Source organism: Ostrea edulis, chromosome 7 (assembly GCF_947568905.1).
Source record: "Ostrea edulis chromosome 7, xbOstEdul1.1, whole genome shotgun sequence".
NCBI classification, from domain to species: Eukaryota; Metazoa; Mollusca; class Bivalvia; order Ostreida; family Ostreidae; genus Ostrea; species Ostrea edulis.
The window spans coordinates 67,878,567-67,889,800 of NC_079170.1; the positions used below are offsets into that span (position 1 = coordinate 67,878,567).

The window sequence follows — 11,234 nt, forward strand, 5'->3', positions numbered from 1 at the left end:
ACAGTTCAAGTGTCACAGTTTCACAAGATCATACCCAGGTTGTAGGCTTCAGTTGCTTTGGTGTGCGCAAATGCCACATGACAGTGAACCAATCACAATGGTTCAGAGTCTTCCCACACATGGGGGTGCACCCAAGCAACTGAACGACCCCCACGAACCAATTCGCCCTTCTAACTGAAACCATCGGGATATACCCGCCCTAGTTTCAAAGTGAAGAATTCAAGCCCCTTGTAGAGTATTTAGGAAGATGGAATTGCCCATCTCATTAAGATGGACCCCATCAGGCATCAAGAACTGAGAAATGCTATGAATTAAGTCTGGGTACTTGATGTAACAACCACCTAACTTTAACACAGTGGAAGCTGCAATACTATTCACCTTAATCCGGCATCTCTCCATGGCTTTACTATCCACAGAATGTCTCCATTCTAAACGTGGGAGTATTTGTGACCAAACAAGGGTTGACTATGGAAAATGGGTCTTAGTCGACTGTAATTGTGACCTGATTTTGGACAGGATTGTGTAAAGATCTAAAGGCCCAATCTAATTCCCCAACAATGAATGACCATGATGCCTGGTGCTTCTTCAAAATGTTTAAGCCAATTTAGTTTTTTATTTAACTTAAGTAACCTTAAACCTGAATATCCCTGCCACCAGATATTCATGTTCAATCTGTCCAGTCCTAGGCATGGCTCCCTGGTCTGTCTAGTGACTCCCTCATAGCATGTTTAATTATGGATGAACCTACACACCACACTTTAACTTCAGGAGATTCTACAATTCTGAGAGAGAATTAGTAAACACTACATCATATACGAGTGGAATTTATTTGCTAAACCCAGCATGTGTCTAATTGGACATCTAATGTATTTTTTGCATACCCTAGAACTCCACCGCTTTGCTTGCATCATGCCTTCTTGTGAACAGCCAGCCTCGAATGCAGCTGTGGCTGCTCCTATCCTAAATGAAGAGGCCCTAAAATGCCCTTTCTCTCCCAGAACCCCCAAAGCTCGGTTTAGTACTGAAGAGAACTGATGTCTAGTAAGTGGATTTTTACCCAAATGAATTAAAAGTGGGCCTACTATATGAGGTTTAATCCTCAAGTAATCAATCACGCTTGCAACTGGACACAATATACCCCCACCCCTATCTATGGCCAGAGAAACACCCCCCCCCCCCCCCACGTTGGTGAGATTTTGATTTTCTAATGTGCACAAACATTTTGGAGTAATTAGTTTCGAAAGTGACATATGTCACCGGTAAGATAGATTGGACATCATTCCCAACCGACAATGACAGCTCGCCAACTCTACGGAAAGCAAAAAAGGCTAGCGAAGATACTGCTTTAAACTTAGCTTCATAACTGTCAAAGCAAATGGATGGCAACACTTGAACAATTTTCGTAAGGAGCTGTAATGTGATGGGTAACAGATCATCAGCTGACCTGCTCATCCTTTTCATACCTTCTAGCAGTTTAACCACTAAGAAATGTTGTGTTATATCTGCCAAATTTTGAATTTTATATTGAAAACTAATGCCTGAAAGGTAGGTTCTGGCAGTGACATCTGATCAGAATATAGGGCTCACGGCGGATGTGACCGGTCGACAGGTGTTATTTCATCCTCCTAGGCACCTGATCCCACCTCTGATGTCTCCAGGGGTCCGTTTGTGCCCAACTATCTATTTTGTATTGCTTATAGGAGTTGTGAGATTAATCACTGTTCGCTACCTCCACCTTTCATTACAAATACTTGTGCAAATTATTTAGGATCCCCCATGTTTTGTGATTGTCATGAACATAATTTTATCCAATGAGGTGTGTGTGTAACAGGGAGGAAAACAATACAACGGAACAGACCAGGACTCGAAACCGGGTCTCTGAATCTTAAGTCAGGTATTCTACTGACTGAGCTATCTGGTCATCAGTGATGAATTGAAATTGTAATTAAAAGATTTATATAGCGCCCTAGAAACATTACTTTTCTAAAGCGCTTTACAAATGTGAAAGAAAAGATAATATAAAATCGATGTACACATACATGTGAATAAAATATTCATAGTGTCAGAATTAAAATGCATAAATATTATTATTGATATATAGCGCCAATATAGTGATATGATTACCCTAATAACATATGAAACAATTAAAACAACACTTAGGAATAATTAAATACATAAAAAAGGACAAAGGTATAATAACAAAGAGCAGTTTTGGTTTTGTTTTTGTTTTGTTTGTTAACAGCACTGTAAGAGCTGCATGTAAGAGCACTAAGTATATAAAAATAATCACAAATTAAAAGCTAATCTAAAGAGATGCGTTTTGAGATCCACTTTAAGATTAGACAATGAAGTACATTGTCTGAGTCTAAAAAGCAGAGAATTCCAGAGACTCGATGCAGCCTTGTCCAAACGTCGATCCCCATATGTTTGTGTACGTGTCCGAGGTACCTAACGAAGATGCAGAACCATGGCCAACTGCTACATTAATCCCTCCCTAAGTGGTTTGCATCCTCTAAGACACACAGTCCAGATTGTTTTGCCCCTGGTAGGATTTTCACCCGCAAGTCCACGAGTGGTCAACTGGATCAAAATTTGAACCCAGGTCCCCTTTATTTTGTTGGATGAAAATAACCAGTCAAAAATGATGGAAGATCTTTTTTTGGACATTTTTATCAACTCCTATATGCCGTGTGCTTGCTTAGTTACGATACTAGCAAACGACGTAACTGCTTTTATCATTTATTATCCAGTAAAGTTGAAAGATTTATCGTTCTTTGTACACCCGGGATCTAAAATAGTTTAACCGTTATTGGCAGTACATGTGTGCGTAATAAACTGTTAATTGCATGCGAGTGTGGAATTCTCCACTACCGCTTTTTTCAAATGTTGCTGAAATATCCTTTCTAGTTACCTGTACTGTGTTTATCCTACATAACGTAAACAACAATGCGCTTCAAGAAATAGTATAGCAAATAAGAAATGAAATGTGTATTTTTAATGGATTCATTTAATTCATGAAAAGATAATCTATAAAAATAGATATTTTTTTTATCAATTAGGATTATAACAAGTAAAATTAAAACAGTTCATCATTTCGTATGATTATCATGGCATTAGTTATTTGATCCAAGATTGCACATGGATTTCTTTAAAGGTAGACTTTGAACAGTCATGGACAATATATAATTTAAAATATGAATGAGCGCAGGTCGTCCTTTACAGTATGACTGTTCATTTTACTCTGTTTATAAAGACCTTAAAAGACACGATAAACTCCATCGTCTCAAATATTCGAAAGCCTTTCTAGTCTAAATCCTTAGATCTCATGTTTAAGCCTACATCTTCATTGAGTTTAGAGTGCATTTTATTGCAACCCATGTTTTTTTTTTTGTTTTTTTTTACACTTTACTTCTTTCTAGATCTAGATAATTTATCATAACAATACCCCGCGATAAGTCAGGATATAATCCATACAATAATTAAATAGATTATCACAGGTCATATTTCAATTGCATTGTGTATCACTATAGAATAGACACATAATTTAGTATATTGCTGACTAAAAAATAATGCATGTATCCAGTCTTAAAACAAATTAGAATGTTATATTTCAAGCATTATCTCTCATTAACTATAGGAACTCAATATGGTTACCATTGTAATTTGAAATGTATCCAACAGAAAACCCACTTTTTTCAGATGAATTTTAACCCAATACACGCATTACTCCTCTAAAAAATTAAAATACATACATTTATTTTGGATGCAAAAACATTAATCTGCCATATATTCTGATTATAAGATCTCTTAAAAGCAATCATTACTCTATTCTTTGAAGATTAATTGTATCTTTACGTCCCTCTTGGTCCTCCGTGGCCGAGTGATTAGAGCATCGCTTAAAATCGCACGGCCTCTCACCTCTGTCGGCGTGGATTCGAATCCCGCTGGTGCCGGTAAGTGAAAACATTTCGTAGCTTACTTTCGGACAGTCGGTGGTCTCTTCCCAGGTACATTGTATCTGGGTTCTCTCTTCCACCAATAAAGAAGTAGGCGGCACCATATAACTGAAAAATTGTTGAGTGTGGCGGAAAACATCAATCAATTAATCAATTATGTCCCTCTTGAAATTGTTCACTCATATGGAGACGTCACCATTGCCGATAAAGGCAATATTTAGGCTATGCTCGTTGATTATAACCTTTGAACAGGGGGATCTTTATCGCGCCATACCTGCTGTGTGTCCAGGGGTCCGTGTTTGCCCAACTATCTATTTTTTATCGCTTGTAGGAGTTATGGGAATGATTACTGATTGTTATTTTCACCTTTCATGTAATACTGATTTCAGACAATATTTAAAGTAACAAAATGAAATGTATACTATATATGCAATTTTCAATGTATCAGTATTTTAAAGCTCTCTGAATATGCATTGAGACACACAATTTTAGAATTTATATCGTCTGACAGTCACACAGTATAATTAATGGTTAATAACAGTGCAAATATTAATTATGATGATTTTTTTCCTAAGCATCATCCTAATGACCAGTGCAAGTTATAATGGGCTGCGAGCCAATAAGTTCAAGAGCAATTTGCCTTAAAAATTAGCAAGAAAGGTAAAATATTTTCAAAGGAATTTTCTATTTTAACTCATACATCTGTAAAGACATTTCTTCGGATATTAGGTATTCATGGTTTTTCGATATTTGAATATATAGATATATTTTACAGTGTTGATGTCATATCCCATGGACCCCACAACTTCAAAGGTTACAGAGAAAATTCAAGAACTTCTGCAAAATATGGGACTTTGATAGAATACATAAATGGCTTATAGGAACCTACTATTGTCAAGTTCAATTCTTCAAGAGGTGATTTGGGAATGCTTCAACATTTTAAGTTATAAAAAGGACAGTAGTTTATCTCTGCTGGCTGAATCTTCTCTCTCCTCTCATACACCGAGCGCAATTCATGATGTCTATGTTCTGTTCATTCTTTCTCCTCCATACCATGCGGTATATGAAAGGGGGTGGAGTGTAATTTCGAGACTTCAGGATACACTTGCCTTAACAAATATAAATCATATATCAATTTTTGTGTGTGGATGTTTATGTGGGAGAATTCAAATATCAAACATCAAATATGATGAGGTATGATACATTTATATTCTGAGTGGTTAGAGCATCGCGCTGAAAATCACACGGCCTCTCACCTCTGTCGGCACGGGTTTGAATCCCGCTAGCGCCGGTAAGTGGAAAAGTTTTTCAGTTTACTTTCGCAAGGTGGGTGATCTCTTCCCAGGTACATTGTATCTGGGTTCTCTCTTCCACCAATATAACACTGGGCGCCACCAGATAACTGAAATAGTGTTACGTATGTCGGAAAACATCAATAAATCAATTAATCAATCTGAATGTAAGTACACAAGGGTCAACAACGAGAACTACAATAAAGTATAAGCTGAAATTTGAAATACATACTTCTGTATTATATTTATTAATTTAAAAAAAAATGTTACAATGACTCTTCGAATTTCAGCAATTCTTTTTTTATAATGGATTGTATACAATATCTTTTAATAACCCTTTTTTCTTAAGAAAACGCAGAGTTTGTTAGAACGGGGTGGGATTAAGAAGTTTTTGCTAGTTCCATATTGAACCCCATTATAGTGCATACTTTTTTCTGATATTTAACTTACTAATAGACTAACCACTTAATGAATTGAAATAATTTAACTTACTGATAGACTAATCACTTAATGAAATAAAATGAGAAATTTGATGAATATTTAAAGCAATAGTATGACTCTGTGTGCAAATATTGTGCATAATTTTAAGGTAATTAGCCAATGCAGCTTTGTGAATGCTGAACTTGAAATTGATGTGTAATATACAATCATATGAAAGGGTCTTTGAAACCATATGTGACAAGTCATGATCCTTTTTGCAATTAAAATGTTACTTATTTTTCGTCACATTTTACGCTTTACAAAGACTAAAGAAGGTGTTTTTGAAATTGCCATATTTCTAAAAAATGAGGTCGATTATCTAGTTTGATTCTTTGGTATGTTTTATATCAAAGCTTCATCATAAACATATATCAAAGCAAAAAAGAATTCAATTGTTATTTTTTATTATTATTAACTTATTGATCTCAACCTTAAACAGATTCTAGTGTTTCTCATATTCCATTTTATTTTCGACATGCTATTTTCTATTAAACAATATACATGTAAACAAAAACATGACACAGACATTGTTTCCATAAAAAAGAATTGTGAGAACTATATCTCACTTGTAAGTCAAAAACTGATATGCAAATTTTAATTGAGCATTAGAGATTCTTTAGTTAAGCATTGTAAACAATAAAAATGGCAAAATAAAATTGGATTACATTTTAGCATAATGTGACATTTACTAATAGCATGCTCTGTAATTGTTTAAAGTGTGTTGAATAGGTGCATCAAAGGCACATTATTGATTTAGTGTGTATGTACGTGTGTACTATGTACACACTACCGTAGTCATAGTGTAGGTAAATAATGTAATAATTAACACATTTTTAGGAAGTCATTGTATATTGACACACATTATTTTTTTCTCTCTCCAACAAAAATGTAGCAGTGATTTTATTAATACAAATACTAGTTTTGCAGCGTAAGGTAGAATCCTCAAACCTGTTTATCATGTAGGGGTGTTTTCAAATAAAATAATCTTCTAACCTAGCAAACATGGAGAGGTAACACCCGAACCCCAACCCCCGATTTCAATCGATACTATTATTCGACAAGGAATTGTCAACAGTGTATATTATGGAGAGGCGCTTTTTGTGTAAAATAACTGAAATATGGAGAGGTGGCCTCCCCCATCATATTCATTCATTTTATGTTCTATAAAAGAACGAATCCTACCACCTGTATGTATTGCAGAGGTCTTTTTCATGAAATAATCCCTAAGCCTTACACATATGGATATATGACCCCTATCCCCGTTTCGTAAAGTCGACAATACAATTAGAACAAATACATGCAAATACACGGCGGGTGTGACCGGTCAACAGGGGATGCTTACTCCTCCTAGGCACCTGATCCCACCTCTGGTGTGTCCAGGGGTCCGTGTTTGCCCAAATATCTCTTTTGTATTGCTTATAGGAGTTATGAGATTGATCACTGTTCGTTATCTTCATCATGCATTACTTATTTTATCGCTGTTGTATATTTTGATTGAATTCAATGATACGAAACACAAGTGGCAACTTCTAGAAATACAAAAGAGGGTGGTAAGAGAGAACAGACAGCATAATTACGAAAGACACCAAAAGATAAAGATGACATTTTAGCATCTTTTGCGTTGATGAAAATTGGAAATGACCTTTTCATTGTGTGAAAGTTCTTGACATACCACCATTCATTGACCTTTTCTGAAACTAAAGGTGGAAAATCACCTTTTGGAGAATAAACGATTATGAAAAGATGGAGGTCCATCTTTTGTCAATATTCCATTTCAAAAAATAGGTGATAAAAGGCGATTTTTCATGCAGTTTGTATTACAATTATATTTTAGCACATTTGACATTTACTAATTATCATTCTATGTAATTTTTTGACCTGTGTGGAATGGATGAATAAAAGACAAACTATGGTCAAACTGTTACTCTGGGTGTTCTTATCTAGCAACCATAAATTCATTTCTCAATGAAATTGATCAATATGATTGTGGTATTTTTGTAGCATTGTAAAAGATTCATTAGCTAATACATTTAGAAGTTTCTATTTTTAGCATAATTTAGTGAGGGGGTGATGATACATGTATATAATCATCTTTCACAGAAAAACGTGCAGATATATGACCTTTGACCCATGTATACCTATTTGTGGTCATAGGGTACCATTACAAACTTTCTAAATATTATCCGTCAGATCCCTAACGCAATGCTACATGTATGTCACATGCCCATCACTTGTATACATTCCAACTGATTTGAAGAATATCGTTATTTTGTCTCTAAAAAACCTCTAAAATATGCCAGTAGCAAAAGACTTAAAATGAAGTAATAAAACACAATTCAGAGCAGTTCAAATCGTACCGGAACGCGATTAATTGTTTTAGAATAATCATTAAATATTATTCATTGCCCCTTGGTGCTTTAAAACACGACCAATTGATCTCATTTAAAATGCACTTTTATCCAATGTTTCATTTTTCAAAATGTGTTCTTTTAGTATGTTATATAATTTTCACTCATAGATTCCAAGAACGGTTTGGTAAAATACTAGAACCTCTGAATTGTTAATAAACTCCAATAAAATAGCCCATGCGTTCATTTGAAGTACATTAAAGGGATGGGGACGAATTTCAGATGAGAGATGGTCGCATTAGCATTATATATTGATATTAATGAGTCTTTTTTTTCCTAGTAGTTCCAAAATACCGGGGACGTGATTCCACAAACTACGTAGACACAGCACCTGGTCTTATTCTATAATATCTATGTCAGTTAGCATTTACTTTTTTATTTACTACAATTCACTGTATGGATGTGCTAAAACTGTCTTCAATTACTACAGCGTATTTCCTCTCTCGCATATTACATGTAAAACTGTCCTCAATTACCACAGCCTAATTCCACTCTCGCATATTACATGTAAAACTGTCTTCAATTACCACAGCCTAATTCCACTCTCGCATATTACATGTAAAACTGTCTTCAATTACCACAGCCTAATTCCTCTCTCGCATATTACATGTAAAACTGTCTTCAATTATCACAGCCTAATTCCGCTCTCGCATATTACATGTAAAATTTGGCTTAGTTATAAATTATATTAAAAAAATTCTACTGTATTCCGAATCCAGTAATAGCGCTTGCCTACTCATAAATCATATACCAAAAAATGTATGACTAAGTCAGTGGTTTTTTTTCTCTATGTCATTTCAATATGATATAATCTCCTGGATTTTATTTTGAAATATGATATGAAAATCAATGTGGAATTCCTTTTCGTACCAAAGCTTTCCTCTTCAGAGGAGATCTGCTATTCGTGACCTGTGACTTAACTTCTAAATACTGAGACTCTGACTATCTAGGGGGACTTCGTTTCGTCCTCGGGTTTGAAAGAGGCTTATCGACTTGTAATCCAACGGAGAAATTTTCAACTCTCATGACGCATTGTGACATTTGAACTATACCCCAAACTAGGTCTGCCTACTACAAGATTATTGTGGTAGCAATATGTCTGTCTTGAAATTATGCTTCGCATGTGTTAGTTTGAAGATGATGGATGTGAGTGTCTGGAGTATTATACATGGGAGTAAGAAAGAACATTGGAATATTGAGACTACTTACCAGGCACGTACTTGGGTAGGAAACAAAGCCACCCCTGATGACTTCTGTGTGAAAATTCTGTTCAGTTATGTAGAATTCAAAAGGTATCAAAACTTTGATTTGAAAGATAATGACACCGGTCTGTCAATAATATCACGTGCGCGAAATGAATTCAAAGATTTCAGTTCACAGGCGAACAAATCATTCCAGGTGACAAACTATTTGGAACAAGAGTACTGGAAGGGTTTGGAACATACCTGTCATATGCTTATTGCAAGTGTTTTCTGAAACCATGAGTTGAAAAACCTGATTGAAAGTACTATCAGGCATAACCAAGCTGCGACATATTTTATTTTGTATACTATCAATAAAGGACTTAGCTTAAAAATGTGACATAACGTAGAGAGACAAACCAACAGATGCGTTTGTAAAATATTTCCTTGCAATTGTCTAATCTCAACAACTTCCCATTTTTGCAAATTACAACGAAAGTTAGAAATTTGTTCATAATTAAAATTCTTGCAATATGCACAACTTTAAGTTGTTTACAAAAGTATTTGTTATAAATGTGTGTAAGAAGTGTTAAACGGATTAACTATGCACTAAGTTTACAATATTTCCTCAAAGGTCAACGAGTTCAACATCCTGTAGTCTTCTCAGAAATTGACGAAACTCAATTTCCTTCCCATATTCACATTTTAAATACCCGTACAACACTATGCATAATAAAATGCTCCTCTTTTGAACCTTTAATGGGAGTTAGGTGTATGTGTTACGAGATTAATATATAGCTATCTTAAATTTTTTCACACAGAAATAATATGCTCTTGATTTAGTATTTCCTTAAAGCTAACTAAATTCAACAACCCGCGAGTAGAATTTTGTCAACATATGAAGAAAACGAAAATACCTGCCATACACATGTTTTCAATACCCATATAACATTCTATAACACAAGAAGGTCCTCGCTCAATTGACAGTTAAGATTAAATTCCTAATAAAGTTACAACCTTCAGCAGTGGAGGTCAAAATCGATCAAATGTCGAATATGATCTATAGTGACCCAAAATATAGCCACATAACAAGTCTCAGTTTGATATGAGAAAGAAACGCCCACATGTGTTCATGTCATCAGCTCCACGAAATTTTGTAATATATTTTGTAATATATTTTCCTATGCGAAAAAAAATGAACCTGTGTTTAGGTTTTAACACTCTCCGTACCATACCGTTTAATATGACCGATAGCGCGTAAAAACAGGACAACCCAAAAGGGTGTATCTAAATCTTTGATTGATTGATTGTATATTGTTTAACGTCCCTCTCGGGAATATTTCACTAACATGGAGACGTCACCATTACCGGTGAAGGGCTGCAAAATGTAGGCCTATGCTCGGCGCTTACTACCTTGAGCAGGGAGCGATCTTTATCGTGCCACTCCTGCTGTGACGCGGGACCTTGGTTTTTACGGTCTCATCCGAAAGGACAATCCATATAGTAACCTCTTACAACAAGCAAGGGGTGCTGAGGACCTACGGACATAAGATTTATATTCGATTCCCGTATGATGTTTATATTATATATAAAGTGTTCTCTATTTTAACTAGGTAAAAATGAGGTAAGTAAATAGAAGCATTAATCTTTTTAAAACGTATTTGAAATGAAAAATGTCTTCGTTTGAATATGACAATTGGTAGTCTGCGAAAAATACGATACCAGCCTTTACAGATCTCGCTATATACTTAATTTTGTCCACTCACATGTGGACCTATGAAAAGTAGAGGGTTGTAAAATAAAATATGAGGCTTTAAAGTTCTAGTATTTATTGACAATTGCATCCAATTATCTGAGCTTTTCTTCTGCTTTGATATCTGTATTCACTGTATAAGCTATGTTTAAATTTTGATGTGC

The 11,234-nt window shown here is 35.1% G+C and overlaps 1 pseudogene; it reads right to left on the reverse strand.

The window, feature by feature from the left end:
- Window positions 1–219: 219 nt before the first annotated feature.
- LOC125656350 (uncharacterized) lies at window positions 220–4,013 on the reverse strand (annotated as a pseudogene).
- Window positions 4,014–11,234: the final 7,221 nt, after the last annotated feature.